Raw genomic sequence first — 24,603 nt, forward strand, 5'->3', positions numbered from 1 at the left:
TTTTAGCGTTACGGAAAAACGCGGGGAAAAGAATTACGTCCCCTTCTACTGTTTCAATCATCGTTAATAGCGACGTCGCCTCAGAACGAGGGCAAACGATGGAAACTACAGTCGGCCGGTAAGTTTTTTCCTCCTTTTAAAATTAATTTAAACATAGCTGTACCGGTTAATTCCTTTAAAAAATAGAACAGATGAACTGTTTGTGTGTTTTTTATTTAAACGACAGAGTGAAAAGTCCGTGCTGATTGTGAAAAAGCGTTGAATTTATTTTGTGATCAATGAAATTTTCAAGGCTTTGAAATCTGCGTTCGTCGGACATAGAATGAATTAAAATTGTCATGTTGTTTTGTTCGATTAAGATTAAATACGAATACGTATACGTATGACATACGTTTAAAAATGCATTCTCCCTTTTATTGCGACTTGCCGTATTTCACAAGCCGCTTTTTTTATTTTCACACCAGTTTTGTCATGCAGAAATCGTTTCATGCTGTTGGGTAATTAAAGCAAAGCAAGATCTCGTGTTTCGTGTGCTTTTTGTATATACATTTGCAAAATTTGTGTAGCTTGTTTTAAAATTAAAACACCGTGTCTGAGTAAGACATAGGATTTATAGGCTTTGGAAACTCGGAAACATTTGAGTATCGCTTCTCGGCCTTTTGGCTAAGATCAAAGTGTAGTATCTGTTCTTATCAGCTTAATATCTGATACGTACCCCATGTGGGTACTTCGATATTAAACTGATTTTTGCAACTAGGTGAGATGTTAGGTGCTTGCACCGCTCTTGCCACGAGTTGGCCTGGTATTGCAGTACCTCCAGGATCGGCTCACTCCCCATTTCGGGGAGAAAATTAAAATAGAAAAATAGCTCCTTCTATAGTCTGAGAAACAGCCCCAGTAAAATATTCTCTAATACTTTTTCTATATTATTTTATGTTATGTATTGTATAGTTTTACTCATTGTTGTAAATTAATTCTACTTCTCGCGCATGTAAAATAAATCGCATATTATTTTATTTGTTTATGTCTGTTCTCTGAAAAGTATTTTTTTCTTTTCTAATAATGTGATGGGTTTTTTTTTTTCTCTTTCTCTCTCTCGCTTGTATTCATAACAGCATATGTCAGTGTAATAATGTATTCTCGTTCCTTTAAAACAAACTCTATATAAATTTTTAGCGTTACGGAAAAACGCGGGGAAAAGAATTACGTCCCCTTCTACTGTTTCAATCATCGTTAATAGCGACGTCGCCTCAGAACGAGGGCAAACGATGGAAACTACAGTCGGCCGGTAAGTTTTTTCCTCCTTTTAAAATTAATTTAAACATAGCTGTACCGGTTAATTCCTTTAAAAAATAGAACAGATGAACTGTTTGTGTGTTTTTTATTTAAACGACAGAGTGAAAAGTCCGTGCTGATTGTGAAAAAGCGTTGAATTTATTTTGTGATCAATGAAATTTTCAAGGCTTTGAAATCTGCGTTCGTCGGACATAGAATGAATTAAAATTGTCATGTTGTTTTGTTCGATTAAGATTAAATACGAATACGTATACGTATGACATACGTTTAAAAATGCATTCTCCCTTTTATTGCGACTTGCCGTATTTCACAAGCCGCTTTTTTTATTTTCACACCAGTTTTGTCATGCAGAAATCGTTTCATGCTGTTGGGTAATTAAAGCAAAGCAAGATCTCGTGTTTCGTGTGCTTTTTGTATATACATTTGCAAAATTTGTGTAGCTTGTTTTAAAATTAAAACACCGTGTCTGAGTAAGACATAGGATTTATAGGCTTTGGAAACTCGGAAACATTTGAGTATCGCTTCTCGGCCTTTTGGCTAAGATCAAAGTGTAGTATCTGTTCTTATCAGCTTAATATCTGATACGTACCCCATGTGGGTACTTCGATATTAAACTGATTTTTGCAACTAGGTGAGATGTTAGGTGCTTGCACCGCTCTTGCCACGAGTTGGCCTGGTATTGCAGTACCTCCAGGATCGGCTCACTCCCCATTTCGGGGAGAAAATTAAAATAGAAAAATAGCTCCTTCTATAGTCTGAGAAACAGCCCCAGTAAAATATTCTCTAATACTTTTTCTATATTATTTTATGTTATGTATTGTATAGTTTTACTCATTGTTGTAAATTAATTCTACTTCTCGCGCATGTAAAATAAATCGCATATTATTTTATTTGTTTATGTCTGTTCTCTGAAAAGTATTTTTTTCTTTTCTAATAATGTGATGGGTTTTTTTTTTTCTCTTTCTCTCTCTCGCTTGTATTCATAACAGCATATGTCAGTGTAATAATGTATTCTCGTTCCTTTAAAACAAACTCTATATAAATTTTTAGCGTTACGGAAAAACGCGGGGAAAAGAATTACGTCCCCTTCTACTGTTTCAATCATCGTTAATAGCGACGTCGCCTCAGAACGAGGGCAAACGATGGAAACTACAGTCGGCCGGTAAGTTTTTTCCTCCTTTTAAAATTAATTTAAACATAGCTGTACCGGTTAATTCCTTTAAAAAATAGAACAGATGAACTGTTTGTGTGTTTTTTATTTAAACGACAGAGTGAAAAGTCCGTGCTGATTGTGAAAAAGCGTTGAATTTATTTTGTGATCAATGAAATTTTCAAGGCTTTGAAATCTGCGTTCGTCGGACATAGAATGAATTAAAATTGTCATGTTGTTTTGTTCGATTAAGATTAAATACGAATACGTATACGTATGACATACGTTTAAAAATGCATTCTCCCTTTTATTGCGACTTGCCGTATTTCACAAGCCGCTTTTTTTATTTTCACACCAGTTTTGTCATGCAGAAATCGTTTCATGCTGTTGGGTAATTAAAGCAAAGCAAGATCTCGTGTTTCGTGTGCTTTTTGTATATACATTTGCAAAATTTGTGTAGCTTGTTTTAAAATTAAAACACCGTGTCTGAGTAAGACATAGGATTTATAGGCTTTGGAAACTCGGAAACATTTGAGTATCGCTTCTCGGCCTTTTGGCTAAGATCAAAGTGTAGTATCTGTTCTTATCAGCTTAATATCTGATACGTACCCCATGTGGGTACTTCGATATTAAACTGATTTTTGCAACTAGGTGAGATGTTAGGTGCTTGCACCGCTCTTGCCACGAGTTGGCCTGGTATTGCAGTACCTCCAGGATCGGCTCACTCCCCATTTCGGGGAGAAAATTAAAATAGAAAAATAGCTCCTTCTATAGTCTGAGAAACAGCCCCAGTAAAATATTCTCTAATACTTTTTCTATATTATTTTATGTTATGTATTGTATAGTTTTACTCATTGTTGTAAATTAATTCTACTTCTCGCGCATGTAAAATAAATCGCATATTATTTTATTTGTTTATGTCTGTTCTCTGAAAAGTATTTTTTTCTTTTCTAATAATGTGATGGGTTTTTTTTTTTCTCTTTCTCTCTCTCGCTTGTATTCATAACAGCATATGTCAGTGTAATAATGTATTCTCGTTCCTTTAAAACAAACTCTATATAAATTTTTAGCGTTACGGAAAAACGCGGGGAAAAGAATTACGTCCCCTTCTACTGTTTCAATCATCGTTAATAGCGACGTCGCCTCAGAACGAGGGCAAACGATGGAAACTACAGTCGGCCGGTAAGTTTTTTCCTCCTTTTAAAATTAATTTAAACATAGCTGTACCGGTTAATTCCTTTAAAAAATAGAACAGATGAACTGTTTGTGTGTTTTTTATTTAAACGACAGAGTGAAAAGTCCGTGCTGATTGTGAAAAAGCGTTGAATTTATTTTGTGATCAATGAAATTTTCAAGGCTTTGAAATCTGCGTTCGTCGGACATAGAATGAATTAAAATTGTCATGTTGTTTTGTTCGATTAAGATTAAATACGAATACGTATACGTATGACATACGTTTAAAAATGCATTCTCCCTTTTATTGCGACTTGCCGTATTTCACAAGCCGCTTTTTTTATTTTCACACCAGTTTTGTCATGCAGAAATCGTTTCATGCTGTTGGGTAATTAAAGCAAAGCAAGATCTCGTGTTTCGTGTGCTTTTTGTATATACATTTGCAAAATTTGTGTAGCTTGTTTTAAAATTAAAACACCGTGTCTGAGTAAGACATAGGATTTATAGGCTTTGGAAACTCGGAAACATTTGAGTATCGCTTCTCGGCCTTTTGGCTAAGATCAAAGTGTAGTATCTGTTCTTATCAGCTTAATATCTGATACGTACCCCATGTGGGTACTTCGATATTAAACTGATTTTTGCAACTAGGTGAGATGTTAGGTGCTTGCACCGCTCTTGCCACGAGTTGGCCTGGTATTGCAGTACCTCCAGGATCGGCTCACTCCCCATTTCGGGGAGAAAATTAAAATAGAAAAATAGCTCCTTCTATAGTCTGAGAAACAGCCCCAGTAAAATATTCTCTAATACTTTTTCTATATTATTTTATGTTATGTATTGTATAGTTTTACTCATTGTTGTAAATTAATTCTACTTCTCGCGCATGTAAAATAAATCGCATATTATTTTATTTGTTTATGTCTGTTCTCTGAAAAGTATTTTTTTCTTTTCTAATAATGTGATGGGTTTTTTTTTTTCTCTTTCTCTCTCTCGCTTGTATTCATAACAGCATATGTCAGTGTAATAATGTATTCTCGTTCCTTTAAAACAAACTCTATATAAATTTTTAGCGTTACGGAAAAACGCGGGGAAAAGAATTACGTCCCCTTCTACTGTTTCAATCATCGTTAATAGCGACGTCGCCTCAGAACGAGGGCAAACGATGGAAACTACAGTCGGCCGGTAAGTTTTTTCCTCCTTTTAAAATTAATTTAAACATAGCTGTACCGGTTAATTCCTTTAAAAAATAGAACAGATGAACTGTTTGTGTGTTTTTTATTTAAACGACAGAGTGAAAAGTCCGTGCTGATTGTGAAAAAGCGTTGAATTTATTTTGTGATCAATGAAATTTTCAAGGCTTTGAAATCTGCGTTCGTCGGACATAGAATGAATTAAAATTGTCATGTTGTTTTGTTCGATTAAGATTAAATACGAATACGTATACGTATGACATACGTTTAAAAATGCATTCTCCCTTTTATTGCGACTTGCCGTATTTCACAAGCCGCTTTTTTTATTTTCACACCAGTTTTGTCATGCAGAAATCGTTTCATGCTGTTGGGTAATTAAAGCAAAGCAAGATCTCGTGTTTCGTGTGCTTTTTGTATATACATTTGCAAAATTTGTGTAGCTTGTTTTAAAATTAAAACACCGTGTCTGAGTAAGACATAGGATTTATAGGCTTTGGAAACTCGGAAACATTTGAGTATCGCTTCTCGGCCTTTTGGCTAAGATCAAAGTGTAGTATCTGTTCTTATCAGCTTAATATCTGATACGTACCCCATGTGGGTACTTCGATATTAAACTGATTTTTGCAACTAGGTGAGATGTTAGGTGCTTGCACCGCTCTTGCCACGAGTTGGCCTGGTATTGCAGTACCTCCAGGATCGGCTCACTCCCCATTTCGGGGAGAAAATTAAAATAGAAAAATAGCTCCTTCTATAGTCTGAGAAACAGCCCCAGTAAAATATTCTCTAATACTTTTTCTATATTATTTTATGTTATGTATTGTATAGTTTTACTCATTGTTGTAAATTAATTCTACTTCTCGCGCATGTAAAATAAATCGCATATTATTTTATTTGTTTATGTCTGTTCTCTGAAAAGTATTTTTTTCTTTTCTAATAATGTGATGGGTTTTTTTTTTTCTCTTTCTCTCTCTCGCTTGTATTCATAACAGCATATGTCAGTGTAATAATGTATTCTCGTTCCTTTAAAACAAACTCTATATAAATTTTTAGCGTTACGGAAAAACGCGGGGAAAAGAATTACGTCCCCTTCTACTGTTTCAATCATCGTTAATAGCGACGTCGCCTCAGAACGAGGGCAAACGATGGAAACTACAGTCGGCCGGTAAGTTTTTTCCTCCTTTTAAAATTAATTTAAACATAGCTGTACCGGTTAATTCCTTTAAAAAATAGAACAGATGAACTGTTTGTGTGTTTTTTATTTAAACGACAGAGTGAAAAGTCCGTGCTGATTGTGAAAAAGCGTTGAATTTATTTTGTGATCAATGAAATTTTCAAGGCTTTGAAATCTGCGTTCGTCGGACATAGAATGAATTAAAATTGTCATGTTGTTTTGTTCGATTAAGATTAAATACGAATACGTATACGTATGACATACGTTTAAAAATGCATTCTCCCTTTTATTGCGACTTGCCGTATTTCACAAGCCGCTTTTTTTATTTTCACACCAGTTTTGTCATGCAGAAATCGTTTCATGCTGTTGGGTAATTAAAGCAAAGCAAGATCTCGTGTTTCGTGTGCTTTTTGTATATACATTTGCAAAATTTGTGTAGCTTGTTTTAAAATTAAAACACCGTGTCTGAGTAAGACATAGGATTTATAGGCTTTGGAAACTCGGAAACATTTGAGTATCGCTTCTCGGCCTTTTGGCTAAGATCAAAGTGTAGTATCTGTTCTTATCAGCTTAATATCTGATACGTACCCCATGTGGGTACTTCGATATTAAACTGATTTTTGCAACTAGGTGAGATGTTAGGTGCTTGCACCGCTCTTGCCACGAGTTGGCCTGGTATTGCAGTACCTCCAGGATCGGCTCACTCCCCATTTCGGGGAGAAAATTAAAATAGAAAAATAGCTCCTTCTATAGTCTGAGAAACAGCCCCAGTAAAATATTCTCTAATACTTTTTCTATATTATTTTATGTTATGTATTGTATAGTTTTACTCATTGTTGTAAATTAATTCTACTTCTCGCGCATGTAAAATAAATCGCATATTATTTTATTTGTTTATGTCTGTTCTCTGAAAAGTATTTTTTTCTTTTCTAATAATGTGATGGGTTTTTTTTTTTCTCTTTCTCTCTCTCGCTTGTATTCATAACAGCATATGTCAGTGTAATAATGTATTCTCGTTCCTTTAAAACAAACTCTATATAAATTTTTAGCGTTACGGAAAAACGCGGGGAAAAGAATTACGTCCCCTTCTACTGTTTCAATCATCGTTAATAGCGACGTCGCCTCAGAACGAGGGCAAACGATGGAAACTACAGTCGGCCGGTAAGTTTTTTCCTCCTTTTAAAATTAATTTAAACATAGCTGTACCGGTTAATTCCTTTAAAAAATAGAACAGATGAACTGTTTGTGTGTTTTTTATTTAAACGACAGAGTGAAAAGTCCGTGCTGATTGTGAAAAAGCGTTGAATTTATTTTGTGATCAATGAAATTTTCAAGGCTTTGAAATCTGCGTTCGTCGGACATAGAATGAATTAAAATTGTCATGTTGTTTTGTTCGATTAAGATTAAATACGAATACGTATACGTATGACATACGTTTAAAAATGCATTCTCCCTTTTATTGCGACTTGCCGTATTTCACAAGCCGCTTTTTTTATTTTCACACCAGTTTTGTCATGCAGAAATCGTTTCATGCTGTTGGGTAATTAAAGCAAAGCAAGATCTCGTGTTTCGTGTGCTTTTTGTATATACATTTGCAAAATTTGTGTAGCTTGTTTTAAAATTAAAACACCGTGTCTGAGTAAGACATAGGATTTATAGGCTTTGGAAACTCGGAAACATTTGAGTATCGCTTCTCGGCCTTTTGGCTAAGATCAAAGTGTAGTATCTGTTCTTATCAGCTTAATATCTGATACGTACCCCATGTGGGTACTTCGATATTAAACTGATTTTTGCAACTAGGTGAGATGTTAGGTGCTTGCACCGCTCTTGCCACGAGTTGGCCTGGTATTGCAGTACCTCCAGGATCGGCTCACTCCCCATTTCGGGGAGAAAATTAAAATAGAAAAATAGCTCCTTCTATAGTCTGAGAAACAGCCCCAGTAAAATATTCTCTAATACTTTTTCTATATTATTTTATGTTATGTATTGTATAGTTTTACTCATTGTTGTAAATTAATTCTACTTCTCGCGCATGTAAAATAAATCGCATATTATTTTATTTGTTTATGTCTGTTCTCTGAAAAGTATTTTTTTCTTTTCTAATAATGTGATGGGTTTTTTTTTTTCTCTTTCTCTCTCTCGCTTGTATTCATAACAGCATATGTCAGTGTAATAATGTATTCTCGTTCCTTTAAAACAAACTCTATATAAATTTTTAGCGTTACGGAAAAACGCGGGGAAAAGAATTACGTCCCCTTCTACTGTTTCAATCATCGTTAATAGCGACGTCGCCTCAGAACGAGGGCAAACGATGGAAACTACAGTCGGCCGGTAAGTTTTTTCCTCCTTTTAAAATTAATTTAAACATAGCTGTACCGGTTAATTCCTTTAAAAAATAGAACAGATGAACTGTTTGTGTGTTTTTTATTTAAACGACAGAGTGAAAAGTCCGTGCTGATTGTGAAAAAGCGTTGAATTTATTTTGTGATCAATGAAATTTTCAAGGCTTTGAAATCTGCGTTCGTCGGACATAGAATGAATTAAAATTGTCATGTTGTTTTGTTCGATTAAGATTAAATACGAATACGTATACGTATGACATACGTTTAAAAATGCATTCTCCCTTTTATTGCGACTTGCCGTATTTCACAAGCCGCTTTTTTTATTTTCACACCAGTTTTGTCATGCAGAAATCGTTTCATGCTGTTGGGTAATTAAAGCAAAGCAAGATCTCGTGTTTCGTGTGCTTTTTGTATATACATTTGCAAAATTTGTGTAGCTTGTTTTAAAATTAAAACACCGTGTCTGAGTAAGACATAGGATTTATAGGCTTTGGAAACTCGGAAACATTTGAGTATCGCTTCTCGGCCTTTTGGCTAAGATCAAAGTGTAGTATCTGTTCTTATCAGCTTAATATCTGATACGTACCCCATGTGGGTACTTCGATATTAAACTGATTTTTGCAACTAGGTGAGATGTTAGGTGCTTGCACCGCTCTTGCCACGAGTTGGCCTGGTATTGCAGTACCTCCAGGATCGGCTCACTCCCCATTTCGGGGAGAAAATTAAAATAGAAAAATAGCTCCTTCTATAGTCTGAGAAACAGCCCCAGTAAAATATTCTCTAATACTTTTTCTATATTATTTTATGTTATGTATTGTATAGTTTTACTCATTGTTGTAAATTAATTCTACTTCTCGCGCATGTAAAATAAATCGCATATTATTTTATTTGTTTATGTCTGTTCTCTGAAAAGTATTTTTTTCTTTTCTAATAATGTGATGGGTTTTTTTTTTTCTCTTTCTCTCTCTCGCTTGTATTCATAACAGCATATGTCAGTGTAATAATGTATTCTCGTTCCTTTAAAACAAACTCTATATAAATTTTTAGCGTTACGGAAAAACGCGGGGAAAAGAATTACGTCCCCTTCTACTGTTTCAATCATCGTTAATAGCGACGTCGCCTCAGAACGAGGGCAAACGATGGAAACTACAGTCGGCCGGTAAGTTTTTTCCTCCTTTTAAAATTAATTTAAACATAGCTGTACCGGTTAATTCCTTTAAAAAATAGAACAGATGAACTGTTTGTGTGTTTTTTATTTAAACGACAGAGTGAAAAGTCCGTGCTGATTGTGAAAAAGCGTTGAATTTATTTTGTGATCAATGAAATTTTCAAGGCTTTGAAATCTGCGTTCGTCGGACATAGAATGAATTAAAATTGTCATGTTGTTTTGTTCGATTAAGATTAAATACGATCATATATATATACGTATACGTATGACATACGTTTAAAAATGCATTCTCCCTTTTATTGCGACTTGCCGTATTTCACAAGCCGCTTTTTTTATTTTCACACCAGTTTTGTCATGCAGAAATCGTTTCATGCTGTTGGGTAATTAAAGCAAAGCAAGATCTCGTGTTTCGTGTGCTTTTTGTATATACATTTGCAAAATTTGTGTAGCTTGTTTTAAAATTAAAACACCGTGTCTGAGTAAGACATAGGATTTATAGGCTTTGGAAACTCGGAAACATTTGAGTATCGCTTCTCGGCCTTTTGGCTAAGATCAAAGTGTAGTATCTGTTCTTATCAGCTTAATATCTGATACGTACCCCATGTGGGTACTTCGATATTAAACTGATTTTTGCAACTAGGTGAGATGTTAGGTGCTTGCACCGCTCTTGCCACGAGTTGGCCTGGTATTGCAGTACCTCCAGGATCGGCTCACTCCCCATTTCGGGGAGAAAATTAAAATAGAAAAATAGCTCCTTCTATAGTCTGAGAAACAGCCCCAGTAAAATATTCTCTAATACTTTTTCTATATTATTTTATGTTATGTATTGCGCAGCTACATTAAGGACGCAATTTTGTAAATTTGACGAAAAAAGGGGGGTGAAAACGGAATTGTCAGAATCGGCTTAATGTCAAATATTTCATAGTCGTACATGGACAATAACGAAAGGCCGTCTGATTTCTCATCACTGAACATAAAAATATGACCCCGTGACCCTAACACTGTCACGTGACATGCCATTTTCATATGTTAAAACTGTCGTCTGTATTTGGCTCGAGCACAACCTTTTACCCTTCACCATTCTCATCCAAATTTTAATAATAGGTTAAGCAACTACCAGTGTCACTTAAAAGTGCTGGGGGTCAGAACAGTTTGTTAAAAATGTTTATTTAGAATGATTTTACGTCTTTGAAGGTCAAATTCCGTGATTTTGTCATCTTTGCTTACCTCGTATGACTCTCAGAAACAAAATTGGAGAAACCCCCAGCAAGATTCATGATCGTATTTAAATTCTTAAAATAATTTTCCTCAGTTGGTGGCATTTGTTTGAGATTAAAAGGTTGTGCTAGGTCAAAATATTGAAAATTAAACGAAAATTCTATCGTCGGCAATATTTTAAAGCGCAACAAAGATAACGATTTTGAATCGGTACCGGGGAAAGCGAGGGTTGTTTCCGCGCTTAATGATAGATGATATAATACGTTTTTTAAATATAAAAGCCGGTGTTTTTAAAATTTATAAGAATATTTACACTTTGTGTGAGTGAATAAAAGTACTCAAGATATATAAGATGTGTCCGTTTTTATTTATGGGACCTTATATTGATTAACTAAAAACGACAAAGCTTTCAATCTACATGTATCTGCAATGATCATGTTAAATACAATTTTGTCAACATGTGACTTTTCATTTTAAAAGAACCTATAATCTTTAAACTTAACAAGATACATTTAAGTGTATACAATGTACCATGTATACTCTGATATATCTGAAAAAAAATTGCAAGCATAATATTCCAACAGAAATTAAGGAAGAAAAATTACTCTACATTTTGTAATTAACTTAGACAAATGTTAGACAAAAATAGATTTTACTTTTACAAACTTATGAGTTTTCAGTCTGTGATCTTACAAATCTAACAATGCAATAACAAAATCTCCAAATTTCAGTAGTAATATAACCCTTTTTTGCAACCCCATTTATACCAGTAATCAGTGTCAGATATGCAAGAATAAATTTACAGAAATTCTATTTGTTAAATTGTGACCGCAAAATCAACCATTGACATATTTGCAACATAAAAACACTAAACAAAATATAGAGATAAATATATCTTTAACATCTCTTTGATGTTATAGAATGAATTTTGCACCCATTAATTGTATATTTTATTATTTTAAAATCTCATGGTAAGATTGTATTGCAAGAATTTACAATTAATTTATGAAATAATATTGTTACAAATTTATGCTATAAGCACGAATTTAACCATCTTTTAAATCATAATATATCTTTGATATATTGGTAAAGGGAATCAAAGCAATATGTTTTTTTAAGTTTGGATATAAAAAAACTATCATGGTCCAATAATTTGGTTTAAATTAAAATGATATGAACTTACAAGTATCTCAATTGTAACAGTTAACTGTTACATATAAAAAAATAATGTACAAATATATTAAATTCAACATCTGTTACACTTACTTTTAAAATGCAAAAAGCGTGAGTGACCTAGGGATTATAGTGTTTTGTCATATTAAATAACGGTCCATAATTTTTTATTGTCAGCAATAAGAACAAATAATTTTCATTCCTCACACATATCTTCTTCAGTTTAATTTTAATTTTGAATGTATGATGCTTTCTACGATTGAATACATTTATTACAGTGCTTACAATGAATTACCGTGGTTTCCAAGTGATATAAAATTAATGCGTTGTTCGGTCATTTGTTGACTATTTTTCTCTATTTAAATTCCTCCATAAGATTTTTTTTAGCTTTTGATCATAAACAACCTTCTGTCCAAGTTTCGTACAAATCCAGGATAGTTTAAGAAAGTTATTAAAATTTTAAACTTTAACCACAGAGTATTTGTAATGTTTACTAGAATAAAAACTCCATTTATAAGTAAAATAGGGATAATCAAGTTTCTTTTTTACAAAACTTTAACCGCAGAGTGAATATTTGTGGAAGCCGTTGCCAATGAAATGTAGAATCGTGATGTCTCCCTTCTATGACAAAAGTCGGTGACTCAACAAAAATGAGATGTGGTATGATTGCCACACATGATCAGACAGAAAATGAAGTGGCGATAAGCAATTATATGACTTCATACAGTCTTAAATAAGTCAGTGCTGATAATATAAGTAAAACAGCATATTCCAGATAGTAAAACTTACAAGTACATGGTCAGTATGGACTTCTTTTACATCAACAATTGAAATAGGCAATGACCCAAGGAACTCATCATTTCAGTTTCATTTTTTCATGCCTCATCTTCTTTATTGCTGCCATGTTCTTAATGATGAGATATTTTAACCTACCCAGCAACTGTAAAGTGCTACAATTTTAATGTAAATAGCACATAAACAGTTACCAGCCAGGTAATATGGCATAATGCCAAGAGTTACCCTGCCTGATCTTCTAGGAAGCTATATATACCCTGCCTGATCTTCTAGGAAGCTATATATAAAGTAAAAATAGCATGTGCCTGTTGAATAAAAAAGTTGACATCAGCAAACCCCATTAAATTACAAAACTAAATAACATAATGAATATAAACAAAAGTGGAAAAACTATATAATGCCTATGTACCAGACCGTATGAGTTATTGGACTGTACGCATACCGTTTGGACTGTATGCATACTTTTTTTAAATACTCATATAGTCGACCGTACGCGAACAGTCTGACTAGTATTAAGAAGTTAGTTTAGTTTATTGGATACAAATGCATATAACAGATCAAAATAACTTTACTCTCAAATTAATATAAAAGTTCAATTGTAATTGAAATAAGAAGTTTATATTCAAAATATTTAAAAAAAGTCAAGCTTATTAAATCTGTTAATCTCTTATATTCAGCATGTCGATCAGTAATTCATCTGACACTTGAATTATGGCCACTGAAATTGAAGTTATGGGAAGTAAATATAATGTGGGAGGGCAATTGTTTTATTATATTTAGCAACTTTACAAAAAGTGCAAATGCTTAGGATCATGCATGAACTGCAACATGTTAATATAAAAAAAATTACGTTACTTGTGGTAGCAAGTGTCACCTTGGGCGAGAGAACAAAAATAGCATTCAGATTTACAATTAATCAAATGTCTAATTTCAATTGCTCGCTTGTTCACTTTATCCATCTTATGGTAATAATTTCAACTTTTAAAACTAAAAATAAAGATTTTGATAAATCTTTATTTCAATTTAACCCAAATACGGCGTAAAGCAACCAACAATCAATCAATCAATGATTTAAATACATGTATGGTCAGGTCCAAATACTCATGTGGTCTGGAACACCTATATGGTTTTATAGCTGACTATGAGGTATAGGCTTTGTTCATTGTTGAAGGCAGTAAAGTGACCTATAGCTGTTAATTTCTGTTACATTTGGTCTCTTGTGGAGTGGTCTCAATGACAATCATATCACATCTTCTTTTTTTGTATATAATATCTTGCTTAAATAACTATATCATTTTAGTAAGTTGGTAGTCATCCAGAACCCGCTTCAAATATATTATATTCAAGATGTACATGTACAAATGTATGTTGGTACAAATGTACGTACATGTACGATGAATGTTTTTAACTCAAAGCTGACATGTCAACATACATGACATAGCTGGCTAACTTAGCATACATTTGAATTTTAATATTTATTTCTCACTTGCCTACCTTTCTGGCATGCAATTTCTGGATATAGTAAAATTGTACCCAGTTTTAGTGAAAGGACTGAAGCTCTCACCGAGTCATTCTAATAGTGACATCATGACATGACAATAAGAGATATGTCCATATTAAAAGTTATTTTAACATAGATGACGGGAAATGTTAATTAATGTTTATGTATATACAGTGTATCTGGCACATGACTTCTTTTCTGGCATATATGTGTCTATGTCATGTATGTACAGTATATTGAATTTTTGTATCCAGTATGAAATAAAACGCATTCAAAAATGATGATATGAAAAGCATTATGTCCATAGGGTATTATGTGATAATTATTACTCAAACTGACTATATATATATATATATATATATGTTCCGGACCATACGAGTATGGTCATGACTATATGGGTATTATTAGTTACATAGTGTGCTACATGTAGTGACCTAATACGAAATATATGGGGTCAGTAAATTCCATATGGGGTGAGAGCGAGGCTCGACTCCCCATATTGAATTTACTGACCCCATATATACCGTATCACGTCACTAGCACACTATGTAACGAATTTATCTTAGCGACTATCTTAACGTGTGAAATTTAGACTACTATCAAAATGAGCAAGTCTTCAATACTGTTAGCATTAAGAATCTTTTTCTGGCGATCCTACAAAGACAGACGCCAATATATATAATAACAACTTGTTAGGTTTAAATGCATTTCATGAATTTATTTCCATCTTAATCATCAATTTAGTAGCTGTTGAACCGTTAAGATTTTTTCTCAGTACCTTTTGTTTTTATAAAGTGACTACTACTAACTATGTATGAAATAAGCCCCACCTCCCTTTTGCCTAATATAGAGTATTCAGGGACAAAACACCACTACTAACCATGTATGAAATAAGCCACGTCTCCCTACTAACCTGATATCAAATATACACAGTCTCCACAAGGACGCTTTTAACCGATCATATTCCTAGAAATGTATAGGAGGTAAGATAAATACTCATATGGTCCAACTGTACGCATATGATCTGGGTAATTAACACGTTTTCTAAACTCTTCGTAAGGTATGTCAGACCCTTCTAGTTGTCATGTCATTAAAATGGTAATTTTATTATATTTTTATAAGAATTTTTTTTAACTAAATAAAAAAAAGCAGTTTCACACATTGAAGTTTACTGACTACTTGTAAGAACAATAAGAAGATCTCAAAAATCAATTGCACTTATTGTAAAATGAAGTTTTGTTATGTTGCGCATATCGGTGGTTAACAGGGCAGGGAGTCTGGACCATAGTTTAAAGTTAATTTATAAATATTTTTTCTGTGAATATACTAGAAGTGTACTGCAGTCATGTTACGATATTGAAGATCTAGAGCCTCTTAAAGACACTGCAGACACATCGGTATGGCCCGAGACCTTGATATCACTGCACGCAGCTGCAAAGAATGCTAGTTTAATTGTCACTTACAAGCAAAACATGCACAAGATGTTAATAAAAAGATTCGTGCACAACCAAGACGTGCAAATGCAAAAAAGCTAAGATATAAACGTGTGGAAGTAAATGCCATCCTAAACATACAAGCAAAAGTACAGTTAGAGATGAAAACTTATGTACATGTATCTCAAATTATCATTATCATTAGAAACTACTGACTCAATATACTGTACAGCGTAGACGAAACGCGCGTCTGGCGTACTAAATTATAATCCTGGTACCTTTGATAACTATTTTAAACATATGCTAACTAAACTAATCATTAAGTCTATTCCAATCGGTCATAGGAAAGTGCCAAAGTAAAAATAACAAGCATTGAAAGCGTGACATCACAATTCTTAATGGCAAGAACAACCAAGAGACGAGGATAATATTGAGCTACGCCTATTAAACGATAACTTTTAGAATTTTTAGAGGAGCTTTAAGTTTTAAATTGCTGCATATAGCTATCACAAAATGAATGACTGAAAGGGCTTGACCACACATTCAGCAAGATGGTCTGCATAACTGCACCAATTCTGGTATAAATATATCACTTTCCTGGCTTGAAGACTATATGAACATGATAAGGGGGTATAATTTCACCATCTTGAAACAAATGTGCCCCCCCCCCCCCCTTTTTTGTGTATATCTTCATTTGTAAAGGAAATGCATCAAACATTCATTAAAATCAACAAAAATGTGAAAACAATAGATTGGATCAGTGCAAATAACTTCTTTTAACCGAGAGAATGCATAAATTAGGCTAGTTATACCCCCCGACACTGTCGGAGGCACAACATCACAAGTCGGAGGCCTGAGATTTGCAGACTACTCCGTTTAAACGTACCGTTTCCATTTTTTGTGATGTTGTTGGGTTAATTCTTACTAAATATCTATCTAGATTAACACAAATTCCACATTTCTGTCCATATTTCCTATTTTTCGTCACATTACAGGTGCTCGAGAAAAATATTGATGCAAGCTTCTAAATGAAGCAGGTATTTTTTGATTGGCTAAATATTCGTAGAGGGCGGGGCTTAATACTCGACAGAAAATCGCCTAAATCATATAATTTATCCATGACTTTTTACAATTTTTCTATAATTACCCTGACTTGGACCATTCCGCATCCTAAGGCAACGATTGCTGCAACGCTGCTTCATCAAAAGATGGTAAACTGGACATTTTTTCTTCTCCATCATGGCGGCGTGTACAACGACGCATGAATATTTAATGAGATTGAACGGAGTTATCTGCCCTTGTCGAAAGTAGTGTGAAAACGGCCTTAATGTAGCTGCGTGTATAGTTTTACTCATTGTTGTAAATTAATTCTACTTCTCGCGCATGTAAAATAAATCGCATATTATTTTATTTGTTTATGTCTGTTCTCTGAAAAGTATTTTTTTCTTTTCTAATAATGTGATGGGTTTTTTGTTTTCTCTTTCTCTCTCTCGCTTGTATTCATAACAGCATATGTCAGTGTAATAATGTATTCTCGTTCCTTTAAAACAAACTCTATATAAATTTTTAGCGTTACGGAAAAACGCGGGGAAAAGAATTACGTCCCCTTCTACTGTTTCAATCATCGTTAATAGCGACGTCGCCTCAGAACGAGGGCAAACGATGGAAACTACAGTCGGCCGGTAAGTTTTTTCCTCCTTTTAAAATTAATTTAAACATAGCTGTACCGGTTAATTCCTTTAAAAAATAGAACAGATGAACTGTTTGTGTGTTTTTTATTTAAACGACAGAGTGAAAAGTCCGTGCTGATTGTGAAAAAGCGTTGAATTTATTTTGTGATCAATGAAATTTTCAAGGCTTTGAAATCTGCGTTCGTCGGACATAGAATGAATTAAAATTGTCATGTTGTTTTGTTCGATTAAGATTAAATACGAATACGTATACGTATGACATACGTTTAAAAATGCATTCTCCCTTTTATTGCGACTTGCCGTATTTCACAAGCCGCTTTTTTTATTTTCACACCAGTTTTGTCATGCAGAAATCGTTTCATGCTGTTGGGTAATTAAAGCAAAGCAAGATCTCGTGTTTCGTGTGCTTTTTGTATATACATTTGCAAAATTTGTGTAGCTTGTTTTAAAATTAAAACACCGTGTCTGAGTAAGACATAGGATTTATAGGCTTTGGAAACTCGGAAACATTTGAGTATCGCTTCTCGGCCTTTTGGCTAAGATCAAAGTGTAGTATCTGTTCTTATCAGCTTAATATCTGATACGTACCCCATGTGGGTACTTCGATATTAAACTGATTTTTGCAACTAGGTGAGATGTTAGGTGCTTGCACCGCTCTTGCCACGAGTTGGCCTGGTATTGCAGTACCTCCAGGATCGGCTCACTCCCCATTTCGGGGAGAAAATTAAAATAGAAAAATAGCTCCTTCTATAGTCTGAGAAACAGCCCCAGTAAAATATTCTCTAATACTTTTTCTATATTATTTTATGTTATGTATTGTATAGTTTTACTCATTGTTGTAAATTAATTCTACTTCTCGCGCATGTAAAATAAATCGCATATTATTTTATTTGTTTATGTCTGTTCTCTGAAAAGTATTTTTTTCTTTTCTAATAATGTGATGGGTTTTTTTTTTTCTCTTTCTCTCTCTCGCTTGTATTCATAACAGCATATGTCAGTGTAATAATGTATTCTCGTTCCTTTAAAACAAACTCTATATAAATTTTTAGCGTTACGGAAAAACGCGGGGAAAAGAATTACGTCCCCTTCTACTGTTTCAATCATCGTTAATAGCGACGTCGCCTCAGAACGAGGGCAAACGATGGAAACTACAGTCGGCCGGTAAGTTTTTTCCTCCTTTTAAAATTAATTTAAACATAGCTGTACCGGTTAATTCCTTTAAAAAATAGAACAGATGAACTGTTTGTGTGTTTTTTATTTAAACGACAGAGTGAAAAGTCCGTGCTGATTGTGAAAAAGCGTTGAATTTATTTTGTGATCAATGAAATTTTCAAGGCTTTGAAATCTGCGTTCGTCGGACATAGAATGAATTAAAATTGTCATGTTGTTTTGTTCGATTAAGATTAAATACGAATACGTATACGTATGACATACGTTTAAAAATGCATTCTCCCTTTTATTGCGACTTGCCGTATTTCACAAGCCGCTTTTTTTATTTTCACACCAGTTTTGTCATGCAGAAATCGTTTCATGCTGTTGGGTAATTAAAGCAAAGCAAGATCTCGTGTTTCGTGTGCTTTTTGTATATACATTTGCAAAATTTGTGTAGCTTGTTTTAAAATTAAAACACCGTGTCTGAGTAAGACATAGGATTTATAGGCTTTGGAAACTCGGAAACATTTGAGTATCGCTTCTCGGCCTTTTGGCTAAGATCAAAGTGTAGTATCTGTTCTTATCAGCTTAATATCTGATACGTACCCCATGTGGGTACTTCGATATTAAACTGATTTTTGCAACTAGGTGAGATGTTAGGTGCTTGCACCGCTCTTGCCACGAGTTGGCCTGGTATTGCAGTACCTCCAGGATCGGGCTCACTCCCCATTTCGGGGAGAAAATTAAAATAGAAAAATAGCTCCTTCTATAGTCTGAGAAACAGCCCCAGTAAAATATTCTCTAATACTTTTTCTATATTATTTTATGTTATGTATTGTATAGTTTTACTCATTGTTGTAAATTAATTCTACTTCTCGCGCATGTAAAATAAATCGCATATTATTTTATTTGTTTATGTCTGTTCTCTGAAAAGTATTTTTTTCTTTTCTAATAATGTGATGGGTTTTTTTTTTCTCTTTCTCTCTCTCGCTTGTATTCATAACAGCATATGTCAGTGTAATAATGTATTCTCGTTCCTTTAAAACAAACTCTATATAAATTTTTAGCGTTACGGAAAAACGCGGGGAAAAGAATTACGTCCCCTTCTACTGTTTCAATCATCGTTAATAGCGACGTCGCCTCAGAACGAGGGCAAACGATGGAAACTACAGTCGGCCGGTAAGTTTTTTCCTCCTTTTAAAATTAATTTAAACATAGCTGTACCGGTTAATTCCTTTAAAAAATAGAACAGATGAACTGTTTGTGTGTTTTTTATTTAAACGACAGAGTGAAAAGTCCGTGCTGATTGTGAAAAAGCGTTGAATTTATTTTGTGATCAATGAAATTTTCAAGGCTTTGAAATCTGCGTTCGTCGGACATAGAATGAATTAAAATTGTCATGTTGTTTTGTTCGATTAAGATTAAATACGAATACGTATACGTATGACATACGTTTAAAAATGCATTCTCCCTTTTATTGCGACTTGCCGTATTTCACAAGCCGCTTTTTTTATTTTCACACCAGTTTTGTCATGCAGAAATCGTTTCATGCTGTTGGGTAATTAAAGCAAAGCAAGATCTCGTGTTTCGTGTGCTTTTTGTATATACATTTGCAAAATTTGTGTAGCTTGTTTTAAAATTAAAACACCGTGTCTGAGTAAGACATAGGATTTATAGGCTTTGGAAACTCGGAAACATTTGAGTATCGCTTCTCGGCCTTTTGGCTAAGATCAAAGTGTAGTATCTGTTCTTATCAGCTTAATATCTGATACGTACCCCATGTGGGTACTTCGATATTAAACTGATTTTTGCAACTAGGTGAGATGTTAGGTGCTTGCACCGCTCTTGCCACGAGTTGGCCTGGTATTGCAGTACCTCCAGGATCGGCTCACTCCCCATTTCGGGGAGAAAATTAAAATAGAAAAATAGCTCCTTCTATAGTCTGAGAAACAGCCCCAGTAAAATATTCTCTAATACTTTTTCTATATTATTTTATGTTATGTATTGTATAGTTTTACTCATTGTTGTAAATTAATTCTACTTCTCGCGCATGTAAAATAAATCGCATATTATTTTATTTGTTTATGTCTGTTCTCTGAAAAGTATTTTTTTCTTTTCTAATAATGTGATGGGTTTTTTTTTTTCTCTTTCTCTCTCTCGCTTGTATTCATAACAGCATATGTCAGTGTAATAATGTATTCTCGTTCCTTTAAAACAAACTCTATATAAATTTTTAGCGTTACGGAAAAACGCGGGGAAAAGAATTACGTCCCCTTCTACTGTTTCAATCATCGTTAATAGCGACGTCGCCTCAGAACGAGGGCAAACGATGGAAACTACAGTCGGCCGGTAAGTTTTTTCCTCCTTTTAAAATTAATTTAAACATAGCTGTACCGGTTAATTCCTTTAAAAAATAGAACAGATGAACTGTTTGTGTGTTTTTTATTTAAACGACAGAGTGAAAAGTCCGTGCTGATTGTGAAAAAGCGTTGAATTTATTTTGTGATCAATGAAATTTTCAAGGCTTTGAAATCTGCGTTCGTCGGACATAGAATGAATTAAAATTGTCATGTTGTTTTGTTCGATTAAGATTAAATACGAATACGTATACGTATGACATACGTTTAAAAATGCATTCTCCCTTTTATTGCGACTTGCCGTATTTCACAAGCCGCTTTTTTTATTTTCACACCAGTTTTGTCATGCAGAAATCGTTTCATGCTGTTGGGTAATTAAAGCAAAGCAAGATCTCGTGTTTCGTGTGCTTTTTGTATATACATTTGCAAAATTTGTGTAGCTTGTTTTAAAATTAAAACACCGTGTCTGAGTAAGACATAGGATTTATAGGCTTTGGAAACTCGGAAACATTTGAGTATCGCTTCTCGGCCTTTTGGCTAAGATCAAAGTGTAGTATCTGTTCTTATCAGCTTAATATCTGATACGTACCCCATGTGGGTACTTCGATATTAAACTGATTTTTGCAACTAGGTGAGATGTTAGGTGCTTGCACCGCTCTTGCCACGAGTTGGCCTGGTATTGCAGTACCTCCAGGATCGGCTCACTCCCCATTTCGGGGAGAAAATTAAAATAGAAAAATAGCTCCTTCTATAGTCTGAGAAACAGCCCCAGTAAAATATTCTCTAATACTTTTTCTATATTATTTTATGTTATGTATTGTATAGTTTTACTCATTGTTGTAAATTAATTCTACTTCTCGCGCATGTAAAATAAATCGCATATTATTTTATTTGTTTATGTCTGTTCTCTGAAAAGTATTTTTTTCTTTTCTAATAATGTGATGGGTTTTTTTTTTTCTCTTTCTCTCTCTCGCTTGTATTCATAACAGCATATGTCAGTGTAATAATGTATTCTCGTTCCTTTAAAACAAACTCTATATAAATTTTTAGCGTTACGGAAAAACGCGGGGAAAAGAATTACGTCCCCTTCTACTGTTTCAATCATCGTTAATAGCGACGTCGCCTCAGAACGAGGGCAAACGATGGAAACTACAGTCGGCCGGTAAGTTTTTTCCTCCTTTTAAAATTAATTTAAACATAGCTGTACCGGTTAATTCCTTTAAAAAATAGAACAGATGAACTGTTTGTGTGTTTTTTATTTAAACGACAGAGTGAAAAGTCCGTGCTGATTGTGAAAAAGCGTTGAATTTATTTTGTGATCAATGAAATTTTCAAGGCTTTGAAATCTGCGTTCGTCGGACATAGAATGAATTAAAATTGTCATGTTGTTTTGTTCGATTAAGATTAAATACGAATACGTATACGTATGACATACGTTTAAAAATGCATTCTCCCTTTTATTGCGACTTGCCGTATTTCACAAGCCGCTTTTTTTATTTTCACACCAGTTTTGTCATGCAGAAATCGTTTCATGCTGTTGGGTAATTAAAGCAAAGCAAGATCTCGTGTTTCGTGTGCTTTTTGTATATACATTTGCAAAATTTGTGTAGCTTGTTTTAAAATTAAAACACCGTGTCTGAGTAAGACATAGGATTTATAGGCTTTGGAAACTCGGAAACATTTGAGTATCGCTTCTCGGCCTTTTGGCTAAGATCAAAGTGTAGTATCTGTTCTTATCAGCTTAATATCTGATACGTACCCCATGTGGGTACTTCGATATTAAACTGATTTTTGCAACTAGGTGAGATGTTAGGTGCTTGCACCGCTCTTGCCACGAGTTGGCCTGGTATTGCAGTACCTCCAGGATCGGCTCACTCCCCATTTCGGGGAGAAAATTAAAATAGAAAAATAGCTCCTTCTATAGTCTGAGAAACAGCCCCAGTAAAATATTCTCTAATACTTTTTCTATATTATTTTATGTTATGTATTGTATAGTTTTACTCATTGTTGTAAATTAATTCTACTTCTCGCGCATGTAAAATAAATCGCATATTATTTTATTTGTTTATGTCTGTTCTCTGAAAAGTATTTTTTTCTTTTCTAATAATGTGATGGGTTTTTTTTTTTCTCTTTCTCTCTCTCGCTTGTATTCATAACAGCATATGTCAGTGTAATAATGTATTCTCGTTCCTTTAAAACAAACTCTATATAAATTTTTAGCGTTACGGAAAAACGCGGGGAAAAGAATTACGTCCCCTTCTACTGTTTCAATCATCGTTAATAGCGACGTCGCCTCAGAACGAGGGCAAACGATGGAAACTACAGTCGGCCGGTAAGTTTTTTCCTCCTTTTAAAATTAATTTAAACATAGCTGTACCGGTTAATTCCTTTAAAAAATAGAACAGATGAACTGTTTGTGTGTTTTTTATTTAAACGACAGAGTGAAAAGTCCGTGCTGATTGTGAAAAAGCGTTGAATTTATTTTGTGATCAATGAAATTTTCAAGGCTTTGAAATCTGCGTTCGTCGGACATAGAATGAATTAAAATTGTCATGTTGTTTTGTTCGATTAAGATTAAATACGAATACGTATACGTATGACATACGTTTAAAAATGCATTCTCCCTTTTATTGCGACTTGCCGTATTTCACAAGCCGCTTTTTTTATTTTCACACCAGTTTTGTCATGCAGAAATCGTTTCATGCTGTTGGGTAATTAAAGCAAAGCAAGATCTCGTGTTTCGTGTGCTTTTTGTATATACATTTGCAAAATTTGTGTAGCTTGTTTTAAAATTAAAACACCGTGTCTGAGTAAGACATAGGATTTATAGGCTTTGGAAACTCGGAAACATTTGAGTATCGCTTCTCGGCCTTTTGGCTAAGATCAAAGTGTAGTATCTGTTCTTATCAGCTTAATATCTGATACGTACCCCATGTGGGTACTTCGATATTAAACTGATTTTTGCAACTAGGTGAGATGTTAGGTGCTTGCACCGCTCTTGCCACGAGTTGGCCTGGTATTGCAGTACCTCCAGGATCGGCTCACTCCCCATTTCGGGGAGAAAATTAAAATAGAAAAAATAGCTCCTTCTATAGTCTGAGAAACAGCCCCAGTAAAATATTCTCTAATACTTTTTCTATATTATTTTATGTTATGTATTGTATAGTTTTACTCATTGTTGTAAATTAATTCTACTTCTCGCGCATGTAAAATAAATCGCATATTATTTTATTTGTTTATGTCTGTTCTCTGAAAAGTATTTTTTTCTTTTCTAATAATGTGATGGGTTTTTTTTTTCTCTTTCTCTCTCTCGCTTGTATTCATAACAGCATATGTCAGTGTAATAATGTATTCTCGTTCCTTTAAAACAAACTCTATATAAATTTTTAGCGTTACGGAAAAACGCGGGGAAAAGAATTACGTCCCCTTCTACTGTTTCAATCATCGTTAATAGCGACGTCGCCTCAGAACGAGGGCAAACGATGGAAACTACAGTCGGCCGGTAAGTTTTTTCCTCCTTTTAAAATTAATTTAAACATAGCTGTACCGGTTAATTCCTTTAAAAAATAGAACAGATGAACTGTTTGTGTGTTTTTTATTTAAACGACAGAGTGAAAAGTCCGTGCTGATTGTGAAAAAGCGTTGAATTTATTTTGTGATCAATGAAATTTTCAAGGCTTTGAAATCTGCGTTCGTCGGACATAGAATGAATTAAAATTGTCATGTTGTTTTGTTCGATTAAGATTAAATACGAATACGTATACGTATGACATACGTTTAAAAATGCATTCTCCCT

The 24,603-nt window shown here is 34.1% G+C and overlaps 15 non-coding genes across 15 annotated transcripts; all 15 read left to right on the top strand.

Annotated features, from left to right (window-relative positions):
• Positions 1-643: 643 nt before the first annotated feature.
• On the top strand, positions 644-836 carry LOC134703029 (U2 spliceosomal RNA). Its single transcript, XR_010104697.1, has one exon. It is a non-coding gene; the product is annotated as a U2 spliceosomal RNA (small nuclear RNA).
• A 977-nt stretch (positions 837-1,813) lies between these two features.
• Positions 1,814-2,006, top strand: LOC134703041 (U2 spliceosomal RNA). The gene has a single exon (XR_010104708.1). It is a non-coding gene; the product is annotated as a U2 spliceosomal RNA (small nuclear RNA).
• Positions 2,007-2,983: 977 nt separating this feature from the next.
• Positions 2,984-3,176, top strand: LOC134703054 (U2 spliceosomal RNA). The gene has a single exon (XR_010104719.1). It is a non-coding gene; the product is annotated as a U2 spliceosomal RNA (small nuclear RNA).
• Positions 3,177-4,153: 977 nt separating this feature from the next.
• LOC134703066 (U2 spliceosomal RNA) lies at positions 4,154-4,346 on the top strand. Its single transcript, XR_010104730.1, has one exon. It is a non-coding gene; the product is annotated as a U2 spliceosomal RNA (small nuclear RNA).
• A 977-nt stretch (positions 4,347-5,323) lies between these two features.
• On the top strand, positions 5,324-5,516 carry LOC134703070 (U2 spliceosomal RNA). The gene has a single exon (XR_010104733.1). It is a non-coding gene; the product is annotated as a U2 spliceosomal RNA (small nuclear RNA).
• Positions 5,517-6,493: 977 nt separating this feature from the next.
• Positions 6,494-6,686, top strand: LOC134703030 (U2 spliceosomal RNA). The gene has a single exon (XR_010104698.1). It is a non-coding gene; the product is annotated as a U2 spliceosomal RNA (small nuclear RNA).
• Positions 6,687-7,663: 977 nt separating this feature from the next.
• Positions 7,664-7,856, top strand: LOC134703031 (U2 spliceosomal RNA). The gene has a single exon (XR_010104699.1). It is a non-coding gene; the product is annotated as a U2 spliceosomal RNA (small nuclear RNA).
• Positions 7,857-8,833: 977 nt separating this feature from the next.
• LOC134703032 (U2 spliceosomal RNA) lies at positions 8,834-9,026 on the top strand. Its single transcript, XR_010104700.1, has one exon. It is a non-coding gene; the product is annotated as a U2 spliceosomal RNA (small nuclear RNA).
• Positions 9,027-10,013: 987 nt separating this feature from the next.
• Positions 10,014-10,206, top strand: LOC134703033 (U2 spliceosomal RNA). The gene has a single exon (XR_010104701.1). It is a non-coding gene; the product is annotated as a U2 spliceosomal RNA (small nuclear RNA).
• Positions 10,207-17,814: 7,608 nt separating this feature from the next.
• Positions 17,815-18,007, top strand: LOC134703035 (U2 spliceosomal RNA). The gene has a single exon (XR_010104702.1). It is a non-coding gene; the product is annotated as a U2 spliceosomal RNA (small nuclear RNA).
• A 977-nt stretch (positions 18,008-18,984) lies between these two features.
• LOC134703069 (U2 spliceosomal RNA) lies at positions 18,985-19,178 on the top strand. The gene has a single exon (XR_010104732.1). It is a non-coding gene; the product is annotated as a U2 spliceosomal RNA (small nuclear RNA).
• Positions 19,179-20,154: 976 nt separating this feature from the next.
• Positions 20,155-20,347, top strand: LOC134703036 (U2 spliceosomal RNA). The gene has a single exon (XR_010104703.1). It is a non-coding gene; the product is annotated as a U2 spliceosomal RNA (small nuclear RNA).
• A 977-nt stretch (positions 20,348-21,324) lies between these two features.
• Positions 21,325-21,517, top strand: LOC134703037 (U2 spliceosomal RNA). The gene has a single exon (XR_010104704.1). It is a non-coding gene; the product is annotated as a U2 spliceosomal RNA (small nuclear RNA).
• Positions 21,518-22,494: 977 nt separating this feature from the next.
• LOC134703038 (U2 spliceosomal RNA) lies at positions 22,495-22,687 on the top strand. Its single transcript, XR_010104705.1, has one exon. It is a non-coding gene; the product is annotated as a U2 spliceosomal RNA (small nuclear RNA).
• Positions 22,688-23,664: 977 nt separating this feature from the next.
• Positions 23,665-23,857, top strand: LOC134703039 (U2 spliceosomal RNA). The gene has a single exon (XR_010104706.1). It is a non-coding gene; the product is annotated as a U2 spliceosomal RNA (small nuclear RNA).
• The last annotated feature ends 746 nt before the right edge of the window (positions 23,858-24,603 follow it).

Source organism: Mytilus trossulus, unplaced genomic scaffold (assembly GCF_036588685.1).
Source record: "Mytilus trossulus isolate FHL-02 unplaced genomic scaffold, PNRI_Mtr1.1.1.hap1 h1tg000817l__unscaffolded, whole genome shotgun sequence".
NCBI lineage: Eukaryota > Metazoa > Mollusca > Bivalvia > Mytilida > Mytilidae > Mytilus > Mytilus trossulus.